Source organism: Schistocerca serialis, chromosome 1 (genome assembly GCF_023864345.2).
Source record: "Schistocerca serialis cubense isolate TAMUIC-IGC-003099 chromosome 1, iqSchSeri2.2, whole genome shotgun sequence".
Lineage (NCBI taxonomy): Eukaryota > Metazoa > Arthropoda > Insecta > Orthoptera > Acrididae > Schistocerca > Schistocerca serialis.
In genome coordinates, this window is record NC_064638.1 from 819,905,792 (window position 1) to 819,916,677 (window position 10,886).

Consider the following 10,886-nt stretch of genomic DNA (forward strand, 5'->3'; position numbering starts at 1 on the left):
TTCCGAATCTCTTTAGCCACTACTTCCCTCCTCGACCAAGGGATGGAGTAAGATGTGCGACAGTATGTTTCGTGGGGCATCACCTCTATGTGATAGTGGTACCCTTTGACTATTCCTGGTCGGTCGGTAAATACCATGTTATATTCTGATAGCAGTTGCGTCAACTGTTGCTTTTGTATGTTGCTTAAACTTTCAGATTCCTGTACTTTGGTTTGAAATTCATCAACATTTGGTTCAAAATTTCTATCTTCTATATTCGGATAATAGAGATCCGTCACAGGTGAATAATCATTGAAGTGTAGTACCCAGGGGTTCCTACATTTGATATTAATTCGATTACAACCTGGCACAAGTACCTCCTTCGATTTCATCATAGACAACTCAATCCTCCTACCTTTATTAACTATGCTTAGTTTTCCCGAGGAGAGGTCGATCACTGCGTCTCTCTCACGGAGAAAATCTACTCCCAAAATGCAGGCCACCTTTAACTCTTTAACAATGAGGAACGAGCTCACTATGGCTTCGCCCTCCTTACAAATTTCCACCTGCACCTGGTACTTAACTAATTGGCTCTGTGCACTTATAGCTCCAGACACCTTGCAATTATTAACCGGGAAAGTCGGTATGCTACGTCCCTTACCTAGCGCTTTAAACAACTCTGTACTCATTACACTCACTGAGGCACCTGTGTCAATGATTATATTCACTGCAACATCATTGATTTTCGCTTCTATTATGGCTTGCACATTTTCGTTGCTATCTTTCTTACATTCATGCGGTTCGGTCAGTAGATCTTTATCCATACTGATACCGTCGTTGTATCGCAGCATATGTATTACAGGGATATTATTGTCATTGGTGTTGCTCTCACTCCACCCCTCGGCCAGCGATGGAGAGCATATCGAGGCCGATTCTAGTTTGTTGGATGGCTTGCTTGCGAGGTACTTGGACGGCTATTGTCCGCGACCTCTACTATGTTTACGTTTTGATTTGTAGGCCGCCACGACTGCGCAATAGGCGCGTTTTGCAGTGGTGGTCTATTGTTGTCGTACCGGTCATTACCCTGCCGCTCTGGGCTTGGTCGCTGATTCTGATTCCAATTGCGATTACTGTCACTGTAATTGTTATGCCACTGACCTCGCGCATTTTTCCAGCGGTTGGTCCCTGGCAGTCCGGAATCGTACCGGTCGTCAAATCGACGCTTTTTATTATGGGACGGTTGACCATACCCGTTCTGACTTCTCCCATTATTACAATTTTGCGAGTGCTCTTGCCGCTTGTTACCACCCCCACCATTTCCCTGGTTGTGGTTTTGTGCACTATTATTTCTGTCATGTTTACACCCTGATCCATTATTCCGCGAGTGATCACACGCTGCTTTTGCGTCTTCCTGGATTAAGTCTGTTGAATATAGAACAGACAGGAAATGTTCCATGTCGCTTTCTGGTACGTGTATTAATTTCTCTTTGATATGAAGGGGTAAATGTGATTTTAGGAGTCTTATTATGTCTCTTGGTGAGATAGGCTCGTCCCAGTAACGCGCTTTGTTTATGTACATCTCGAAATACCGTCTCAGATTCCCAAGACGGGGTGAGTACGGTTCGGGATTGTATACTTCTTTTCTTAGCCGCTCTTGTATACAAGGCGACCAGAATTTCGACAAAAATGCCCTCTCGTACTGTTTGTATGTCATGCAGCTGTCTGCTACTTCCGTAGCCCACAATGCTGCATCACCCTGAATGTATGACATTACGTATTGAATTTTCTGTGCTTCATTCCACACACTAGGCAAGATATTTTTAAAGCTTTTTATGAATACTACTGGGCGTACTGACTTCCGTTCAGTAGTAAACGTTTGAAACTGCCTATTTTTTATCAAACTTTCTTCAACTAATATTTTTGGACTATATTGGTTTGTTCCTGGGACATAGGCTGTGTGCTCCGAACAGAAGCTACAGCTCTTCGCATTATCGCCTAAAGATTCACCATTGTTGCGTCGCGTATAAGTTTGTGCGTTGCCAAAAACATTGGCTGTTGGCGACATAGTTTCATGTTCAAGATGTTTGCTACTTTGTGCTAAACCCTTTTCCAAGTCGGATATCCGTTTGTTAATATTCACTTGCCACTGCGGAATATCCTCACTGAGTATTTGTTTGATGGTTTTCACGTCGTTCCGTACCTGACTATTTACTGCGGTACTGAACGATTCGGAATCTCTATCTGCTATGGCTGCTTGTACCTTAGAATTAATATTTTTTTCAATCTCACTCTCCTTCACTTCTAGCCATGAGTTGAATTCGGTTGAAGTCGCTTGTTTGTTCCACTTCTGCTCTACAAGCTGTGTGGAATCTACCTCTAGCTTTTCTAACCGTTTGGCTAAAACACCTATCTCGTCTACCCTGTTAGTGTTTGCTACTTGCAGGTTGTTGACCTGTACAGTCAACTCCTGCACGGCCTTAGGTATCGACTCATAATTCTGTTTCATACAGGCAATCTCTTTTTTCATATTTTCTAACGATTGCACGAGTTGCTGGTCCCGCTCAGCTTGCTGGCGATCTCTCTCAGCCTGCTGGGCAAGTAAATTTTCTGTTAACTGGCGATCTCGCTCAGCTTGCTGGGCAAGTAAACTTTCTGCTAACTGGCGATCTCGCTCAGCTTGCTGGCGATCTCGCTCAGCCTGCTGGCGATCTCGCTCAGCCTGCTGTGCAAGAAAGATCTCAATTTTTTCGTCTTTTTCAGCTTGTTGTTGCGCAAATTTTGCCTGGTAATCCAGCACGCGCTCTAATATCGCCTGAAGTGAATATCCACCAGGCAGATTACCACTCTCTGGTTCCTGCTTTTCTGGAGGTGGTGCAATTTCTTTATCTACCTCTCCTTGAGCACTGGTGGGCGGTGGCACCACTTCCTGTGCCCCTGCCCCCACATTTTCGCATGGTATATCCTCAAAGAGAGTACTTGTACTGCTTAATGCACCCGTTTCTACATTTCCAGCACTAACTAATGGCTGTTCCTCAGTATCCATATTGCTCGGACGTTGACTACGCAATTTAACCATATTCATAAATTACCTACTCGAACACAAGACCTGACAGTTTTTTCACTTGCACACAAAATATGTTAATTTATCTACAATACACTGCACACTAAAAATTTACTATCTACAATCAACTTTGTCCTGTCATAAACACTAACATCAAACTACACACCACTAGCGATATGAGATCACTTCACTGGAGTTAGGCTTCTACAAACAGGACAACTACACTGTAGTCTTACCTTTAATTTATCTGATCTCAGGGTTCGGCTGCCCCCGGATTATGTAGTTGTTACAGTTTCTCAGTACTATCAGGATCGTTTCCTCTGACTCGCTTGCAGTGGTGCGTTTTTTCATGAAAAATTTTTGTACATTCATTAATACATGGCATTAATCATGATACACATACATACATTTATCACTAAATACATACATATATATATATAACAATAGACACTGAAATGAAATTACATAAACATTTATTTTCGTGGCCACTGCAAATTCGAGCCCCGCGTTTTTGGGCGACAGTTTCGCGTCAGTTTCACTTTTCGTAAAAACTCTTTTCTCTTATTTTGCTTTGTTTTATTATTATTATTATTATTATCATTTGCGTAATAACGCATATACGAAAAGATCCGCGAAATACCTTTTAACAATGCTGTGCCTTGAATTTCTTTATAATCATTAATTTTCAACAAAACTGAATATATTGGGTTCTTATTGTTCTTTATCTGGCTTTCTGTTAAAGGAACATTTTCTGTTACTGTAACTCACTATAAAAGTCAACATATCTTCCCTACTTTATAGTTATTGAAAATGAAAATTACTTTTTTATGAAATACTGATGTTACAGTTCACGAAGATTGTTCAACATCAAAATTTTGCAGTGGATTTTTGTTAAGAGTAAAACACCAATAATTACCACAACTAGCACAAGAACATGAGACTATTGTCGGAGAAAAATACGTTTTCACTATAAGGTTTGCCAGACAAGAACTAAGCACAGCGAAATTCCTATTATGTTACGAAGGTAAATTATCTTTTTTGTACTGTTAGTAATATATTATCAGCAGCCCGCGTCAACCAGCAAAACACATCATAAAATCTGCTGCTCTACTCTGCAAGTCCGGAAGCTGAAAGAGATGATTTTATTTCACTATTACCTTCCCGCTTCTTTGCGGTATGATCGATTTCTTTTTATGCAGTTTGAATGCGCCGCGGCAGCGGCTCGTTCGTTCGTAGCGCAGCTCTGCACCACGGATAATATTTAAATAACTGAAACTATCTCAAAAGGATGGGATAATATTACAAGCAAGCTACTACAAATAATAATGCAAGGCTTCATTAAATAACTCTATTCAAAACATTCAAATATGTTAACTAATACACACCTTTTACAATGAGTACGTAATGGCGTACATCTGTTGACCATGACAAAAGAAGACTACATTAGCATTTACTGCAACGTCACAGGCTATCTTACTCGTACAACTCCAAGAAGAAGACAGAGAAATTAATGTTCGTTCTGCATTATTTATACTAGTGGTATTTTTTCATCTTTGTATGATATTTATCGTCTGTGCGGTTTTAGTACTCGCCGACACAGATATTATCTAAAATAAATAATAATAAAAAAAATACATAATTCCATACAATAACAAAACATGATACACAATATTTTCTCTTTACTACAAAATATGTCTTTTGCTAATAGACGTTACATCTTCTAAGACTGAAAGCAGATTCTTATTAATATTTGCTACATGCCATACATCACTCAAAGTGATTTTGTGCCACTTTCCATTCACTACTACTTCCATTTCTATTGTGCCCTTGCCAACAACTTCAACAAAATCACGAACTGCTGATATAAGTGTATGTGTCGTAGAAAATGGTTCAAATGTCTTGAAAAAATTGTCAATATTGATAATATGACTTGTTGCATCATTATCTACAAACAAGCTACCAGTATCACTCTCAGATGACATAACAACAGACGTTTCAGCTAAAAGAACCATGTTCGTATTTGAAGTTTCAGAGGCTTCTGACATCACGTTTGTAAGGCTTTTGTGGTCAGCCATCCTCAGTCTACTTCCAGCATTTCTGGATCACATGATTTGGCTTCTTACAGTGGTGTTTAGAAGACAATTTCAACGATTTACTTATAAGAGCCTCTTGAGATGTAGAATCTCCTCCTTTATTTGACAAAGGTTTCTCACATGCACAAAGTTGAGTTGTCAAGTTATCAATAGTCCTATCACTTTTTGACGTAAACATCCAACTTGATTTAAATGAAAAATACTCATCTGGTAGTGAGCCTAAAATTTTATGGATCAAAAATAAATCAGGAAATTCTGGATTATTTTCTGCATCTTTGGCCATTTCTTTCAAAAATGGGTCTGAGCACTATGGGACTTAACATCTTAGGTCATCAGTCCCCTAGAACTTAGAACTACTTAAACCTAACTAACCTAAGGACACCACACAACACCCAGCCATCACGAGGCAGAGAAAATCCCTGACCCCGCCGGGAATCGAACCCGGGAACCCGGGCGTGGGAAGCGAGAACGCTACCGCACGACCACGAGATGCGGGCGCCATTTCTTTCTTCAAATCATTCCACACATTTTTCAGCTTTGAAATTTGAGCTGCTGTATCATCACTACAATGTTTCAGATATCCCAAAAATCGTAAACAAATGTATAAACTTTAGCTTCAGAAACATCATAAAATATTTTATGCAGTTATTCCCATACTTCTCGTGGGGTATTAAGATGCATTATTTTCTCAACTTCTTCTTCTGTCATATTCGTAGTCAATACAGTTAAAGCAATGTTGCCAGCCTTAAGACAGTTATTTAGTGTGTTATGTGAGCAGTAGCACCTTTTGCAGGTTCTATGGGTTTAACTAACATACCTTCAATAATGTTAAGGGCTCCAGGAATACCATGTAGACAAACACTTGCTTTGTATTTCAATGTATTCCAATTTGATTGCCTTTCTGGTAAACCAATGCTTATTACCCTTGTCGAATCAATAGTCGAATTTCATTTGAAAAGTTACACTGACGTATGAAAGCCGAATACACGAACTTCCCAACTTATGCTTCATTTACATACAAAACATATAAATAGTGTTTCTTCAGTTCCTTTAAAAAATTGAGCAGTAGCACACCTGGGCACATAACCTGTTTGGTTATTTAGAAATGACACAAGTTTTTTGTCGATAAAAAAACACACTGGTTTGTTAGAAGTCTACAGCATAACACTTAGCAACGATAGTAAATTTCCATTGTGGCAAAGAACACAAAACAATTCATGTACTCTAAGAGAGAGTTATTTAAATGTCAGTGAAGTTATTAAATAGAACTGTTCACAACGCAAAACTTTAACAGTCATATCTGTTTACATGCGTACATGTTACATTTTTAATCAAAAAATAACACAGCTTATTAATTAAAGAATTTATTAATCCTTACATATAACCTAACCCCAAATTTAACTGTATCTGTTTACAAATGTTCATAGAGACATACCTGTCTGCTGTTAAGCACCTTCACATCACAATTGCACAAATGTCTGGATGCAGACCCAACCCACTGGTTCACGAATGTTTGGTTCCTTTGATGTGGGTCGAAAGACCGACAAGTAACAAATATGACTAGCACTACTCGAATAAGGTTGGCAAGCAGCAAGCGATCCTAATACACTACCTGGCTGTAAGCGAGCAGTAATACAGTATTCCCCAAATACCACATGTTTGGTGCTGCCTTTACACAAATGAGGTACCGTTCCTCTGTTCTTAACCATGCAGTACATGTGCAGAAAACCTGTTACTGTTGTTACTAAAAACCATATTCACAGTGCTAGGTAAGTCCAGTGCATATATTATTTGTAATGGAAACAATTTCTTTTTCGACAAACTTGTAAAATGTAGTGAAATGTTGGGTGTGCCTTCTGGATATGTTACAGCATACAGGGCATGGACTTGGCAGTTGTTTCTGTTTGCTAGATAACAGAAGATCGTGTCTTCCATTCTTCCATTTCCTATGTGGAGTAATGGGCTTGCATTATGCAGATAAGTCCAAAGATAAAACTACAATGCAAAACATTTCACTAACTTACCAAAACACAGACTGGTTCCAGTAGAAATAATGAAGGTGCTGCACTTACCTAGAACTGTGAGTGTGATTTACAGTAACAATACTAACAGATGTTTACTGCATGTTGTATCTATGATCAATAGTAGAGGAATATGTTCTCATTTGTTTAATGCATTCTGTAGATCGTTTGTAATAGCAACGAACCTACAGTAGCCTAGATGTGTTTCACAGCAGTGACGATGAACAAGTGCCCAAAGCTCCTAAGACATGCATGTTATTGCCCATATTTAATGGACATTTCTGTCTTGTTTTGGTCCACTCAGCTGCCTCTCAAAATATTGCATACCTTTTATTAACAGCCAATATGTAATCTGTATATTATCCATAAAAATATACAACACCAACTGGATAACATGAGACTACCATCAAATTATAAGTTAAAAAAAAGACTGGGTTATGTTTTATCCCAGAATATAACTCGCTCTAGCAGGATGCTGTGGAATTGGGCAAAGGATTCTGTTAATGTGCATATGCCTTTTAAAGTAATTTTGAAGCCACATGCCCTGAAAACTTTTGTAGAGGAAGAATGAGTGTTTTTTTTTGTTTTCATTGCCTTATCGATTCTGCTGTTCTCTCTGATGGACATTAAGTGATCCCAGTCTGTAACTGATACAATTATTTGCAGTAGAAATATAATTTGCTGTATATATATATATATGAGATTACTGATTATAGTGGGTGGTTTTTACAGTAGCGAGTCCTATCCTGTATATGATTCAGTGCATAATAATTAAATGTTGCCCTGGCCAATTTGTGTAGGCTAATTATTGTAGTGCCGCCATTAATGACAAAAATTATATAAGATCTTCCAACAGTCATATATTCCTAAAAGTATAAAAAGAACAATCATAATAATGTGAAAACGGAGTATTGTAGTATTTTTCAATTCATGTTAGGCCAGAGGTACAGTTTTGTATTAATAACGATATCAATGAATGCTTATTTTGAAGGAAGACATAATTTTGTTGGACTTTATCGTCACATTGGTACTGCATGTATAATACACTCCTGGAAATGAAAAAAAGAACACATTGACACCGGTGTGTCAGACCCACCATACTTGCTCCGGACACTGCGAGAGGGCTGTACAAGCAATGATCACACGCACGGCACAGCGGACACACCAGGAACCGCGGTGTTGGCCGTCGAATGGCGCTAGCTGCGCAGCATTTGTGCACCGCCGCCGTCAGTGTCAGCCAGTTTGCCGTGGCATACGGAGCTCCATCGCAGCCTTTAACACTGGTAGCAAGCCGCGACAGCGTGGACGTGAACCGTATGTGCAGTTGACGGACTTTGAGCGAGGGCGTATAGTGGGCATGCGGGAGGCCGGGTGGACGTACCGCCGAATTGCTCAACACGTGGGGCGTGAGGTCTCCACAGTACATCGATGTTGTCGCCAGTGGTCGGCGGAAGGTGCACGTGCCCGTCGACCCGGGACCGGACCGCAGCGACGCACGGATGCACGCCAAGACCGTAGGATCCTACGCAGTGCCGTAGGGGACCGCACCGCCACTTCCCAGCAAATTAGGGACACTGTTGCTCCTGGGGTAGCGGCGAGGACCATTCGCAACCGTCTCCATGAAGCTGGGCTACGGTGCCGCACACCGTTAGGCCGTCTTCCGCTCACGCCCCAACATCGTGCAGCCCGCCTCCAGTGGTGTCGCGACAGGCGTGAATGGAGGGACGAATGGAGACGTGTCGTCTTCAGCGATGAGAGTCGCTTCTGCCTTGGTGCCAATGATGGTCGTATGCGTGTTTGGCGCCGTGCAGGTGAGCGCCACAATCAGGACTGCATACGACTGAGGCACACAGGGCCAACACCCGGCATCATGGTGTGGGGAGCGATCTCCTACACTGGCCGTACACCACTGGTGATCATCGTGGGGACACTGAATAGTGCACGGTACATCCAAGCCGTCATCGAACCCATCGTTCTACCATTCCTAGACCGGCAAGGGAACTTGCTGTTCCAACAGGACAATGCACGTCCGCATGTATCCCGTGCCACCCAACGTGCTCTAGAAGGTGTAAGTCAACTACCCTGGCCAGCAAGATCTCCGGATCTGTCCCCCATTGAGCATGTTTGGGACTGTATGAAGCGTCGTCTCATGCGGTCTGCACGTCCAGCACGAACGCTGGTCCAACTGAGGCGCCAGGTGGAAATGGCATGGCAAGCCGTTCCACAGGACTACATCCAACATCTCTACGATCGTCTCCATGGGAGAATAGCAGCCTGCATTGCTGCGAAAGGTGGATATACACTGTACTAGTGCCGACATTGTGCATGCTCTGTTGCCTGTGTCTATGTGCCTGTGGTTCTGTCAGTGTGATCATGTGATGTATCTGACCCCAGGAATGTGTCAATAAAGTTTCCCCTTCCTGGGACAATGAATTCACGGTGTTCTTATTTCAATTTCCAGGAGTGTAATTTAAACAGAAATTTAGGAATGTTGTTTTTTTGGTGTTTATCTTAACTTTTATTGTCAAACCATCCATTTGAAGCTGCTTGTAATTGATTTGGGGTGTTCCCTGTAATAAGAGTGCTTTTGCCACGTATTTATGACACGCTATTGAGTTCTAGATAATTTATATATGGGATAAAGTGAATTGGTCCAAGAATGAATCCTTGAGGACATCCTTTTTTTAAGACTTTTTGTATTGGACAAACATGTCTTCGTATTTCCCTTTATTTTATGCTTTATTTGTATTTTCTGTTTCCTGTTTCACAAGTAAGACATGAACAATTTTAATGCAGTGCCTCTGGAGTTTCTGCAACTGTATGTTGTGATCCAGAATCCCAAAGGTTTTACTGAAATCTAAAAAACGTCAGTGGAGTTTTTTCCTTCACACTTCCTATGACATTTTGTATAAATCATAGATGACGCTAGTTGTCTATTCTTCTGAACCTGGGCTGAGTAACAGTGAGAATTCTCTTGTTGTGTGAAAATTTCATTAACCTACTAAACATTACTTTTCTATTATTTTACTCAGTCCTGGTAGTAAGACGACCGTTCCATAATTTTCTATATTTGATTTGTCTTCTTTCATACAAGTAGGGACCACTTTAACCATTTTTAAACATTGTGGAAATGTGCCTGTCAGCAAGGATGACTTGATTATATTTGCAAGAGGTATAAGATATTATTGTACTTCCTACAAAGTTTGAACAACCTTGAATTAGCTTTTCTGATCTCCATGTTTTCAGGCAACCAGTCAGCAAGATCATAATTTTTTTGAAAGGTTTGGGTTAGCAGCATACTTTTCACACGAGCAGATGCTCAAGTCCAACACTTCTTGTGAGTAGTTACAAGACAACGTGGTTGCTGCACTTACATAATTTTTTTTATTCTTCTCATACTTATTTGGCTACCTATGTTGTAATATAACATGAAAGACACTTCACATCACATTAGCCTATACATCAAATCTATTGCAGCTGAGACACTTTTCCTTGGAAGTATTGGCCAAACTGGAGAAGTCTACCCAAAGAATGAATGAATCTCAACATTTCATTAACTTTTGTCTGTGTAAACATCACAACTATTGTCAAAAATATATGTGTCCTCTGATGACTCCATGTTTCGCCAAAGTATATTGGAGATGCAAGAACCATCCAAGTAGGTACATCCTATTGCAGAACTACTGCAGTCACTGTCCCTCCTTGAAGACACACATGGTCCCTTGAAATGGT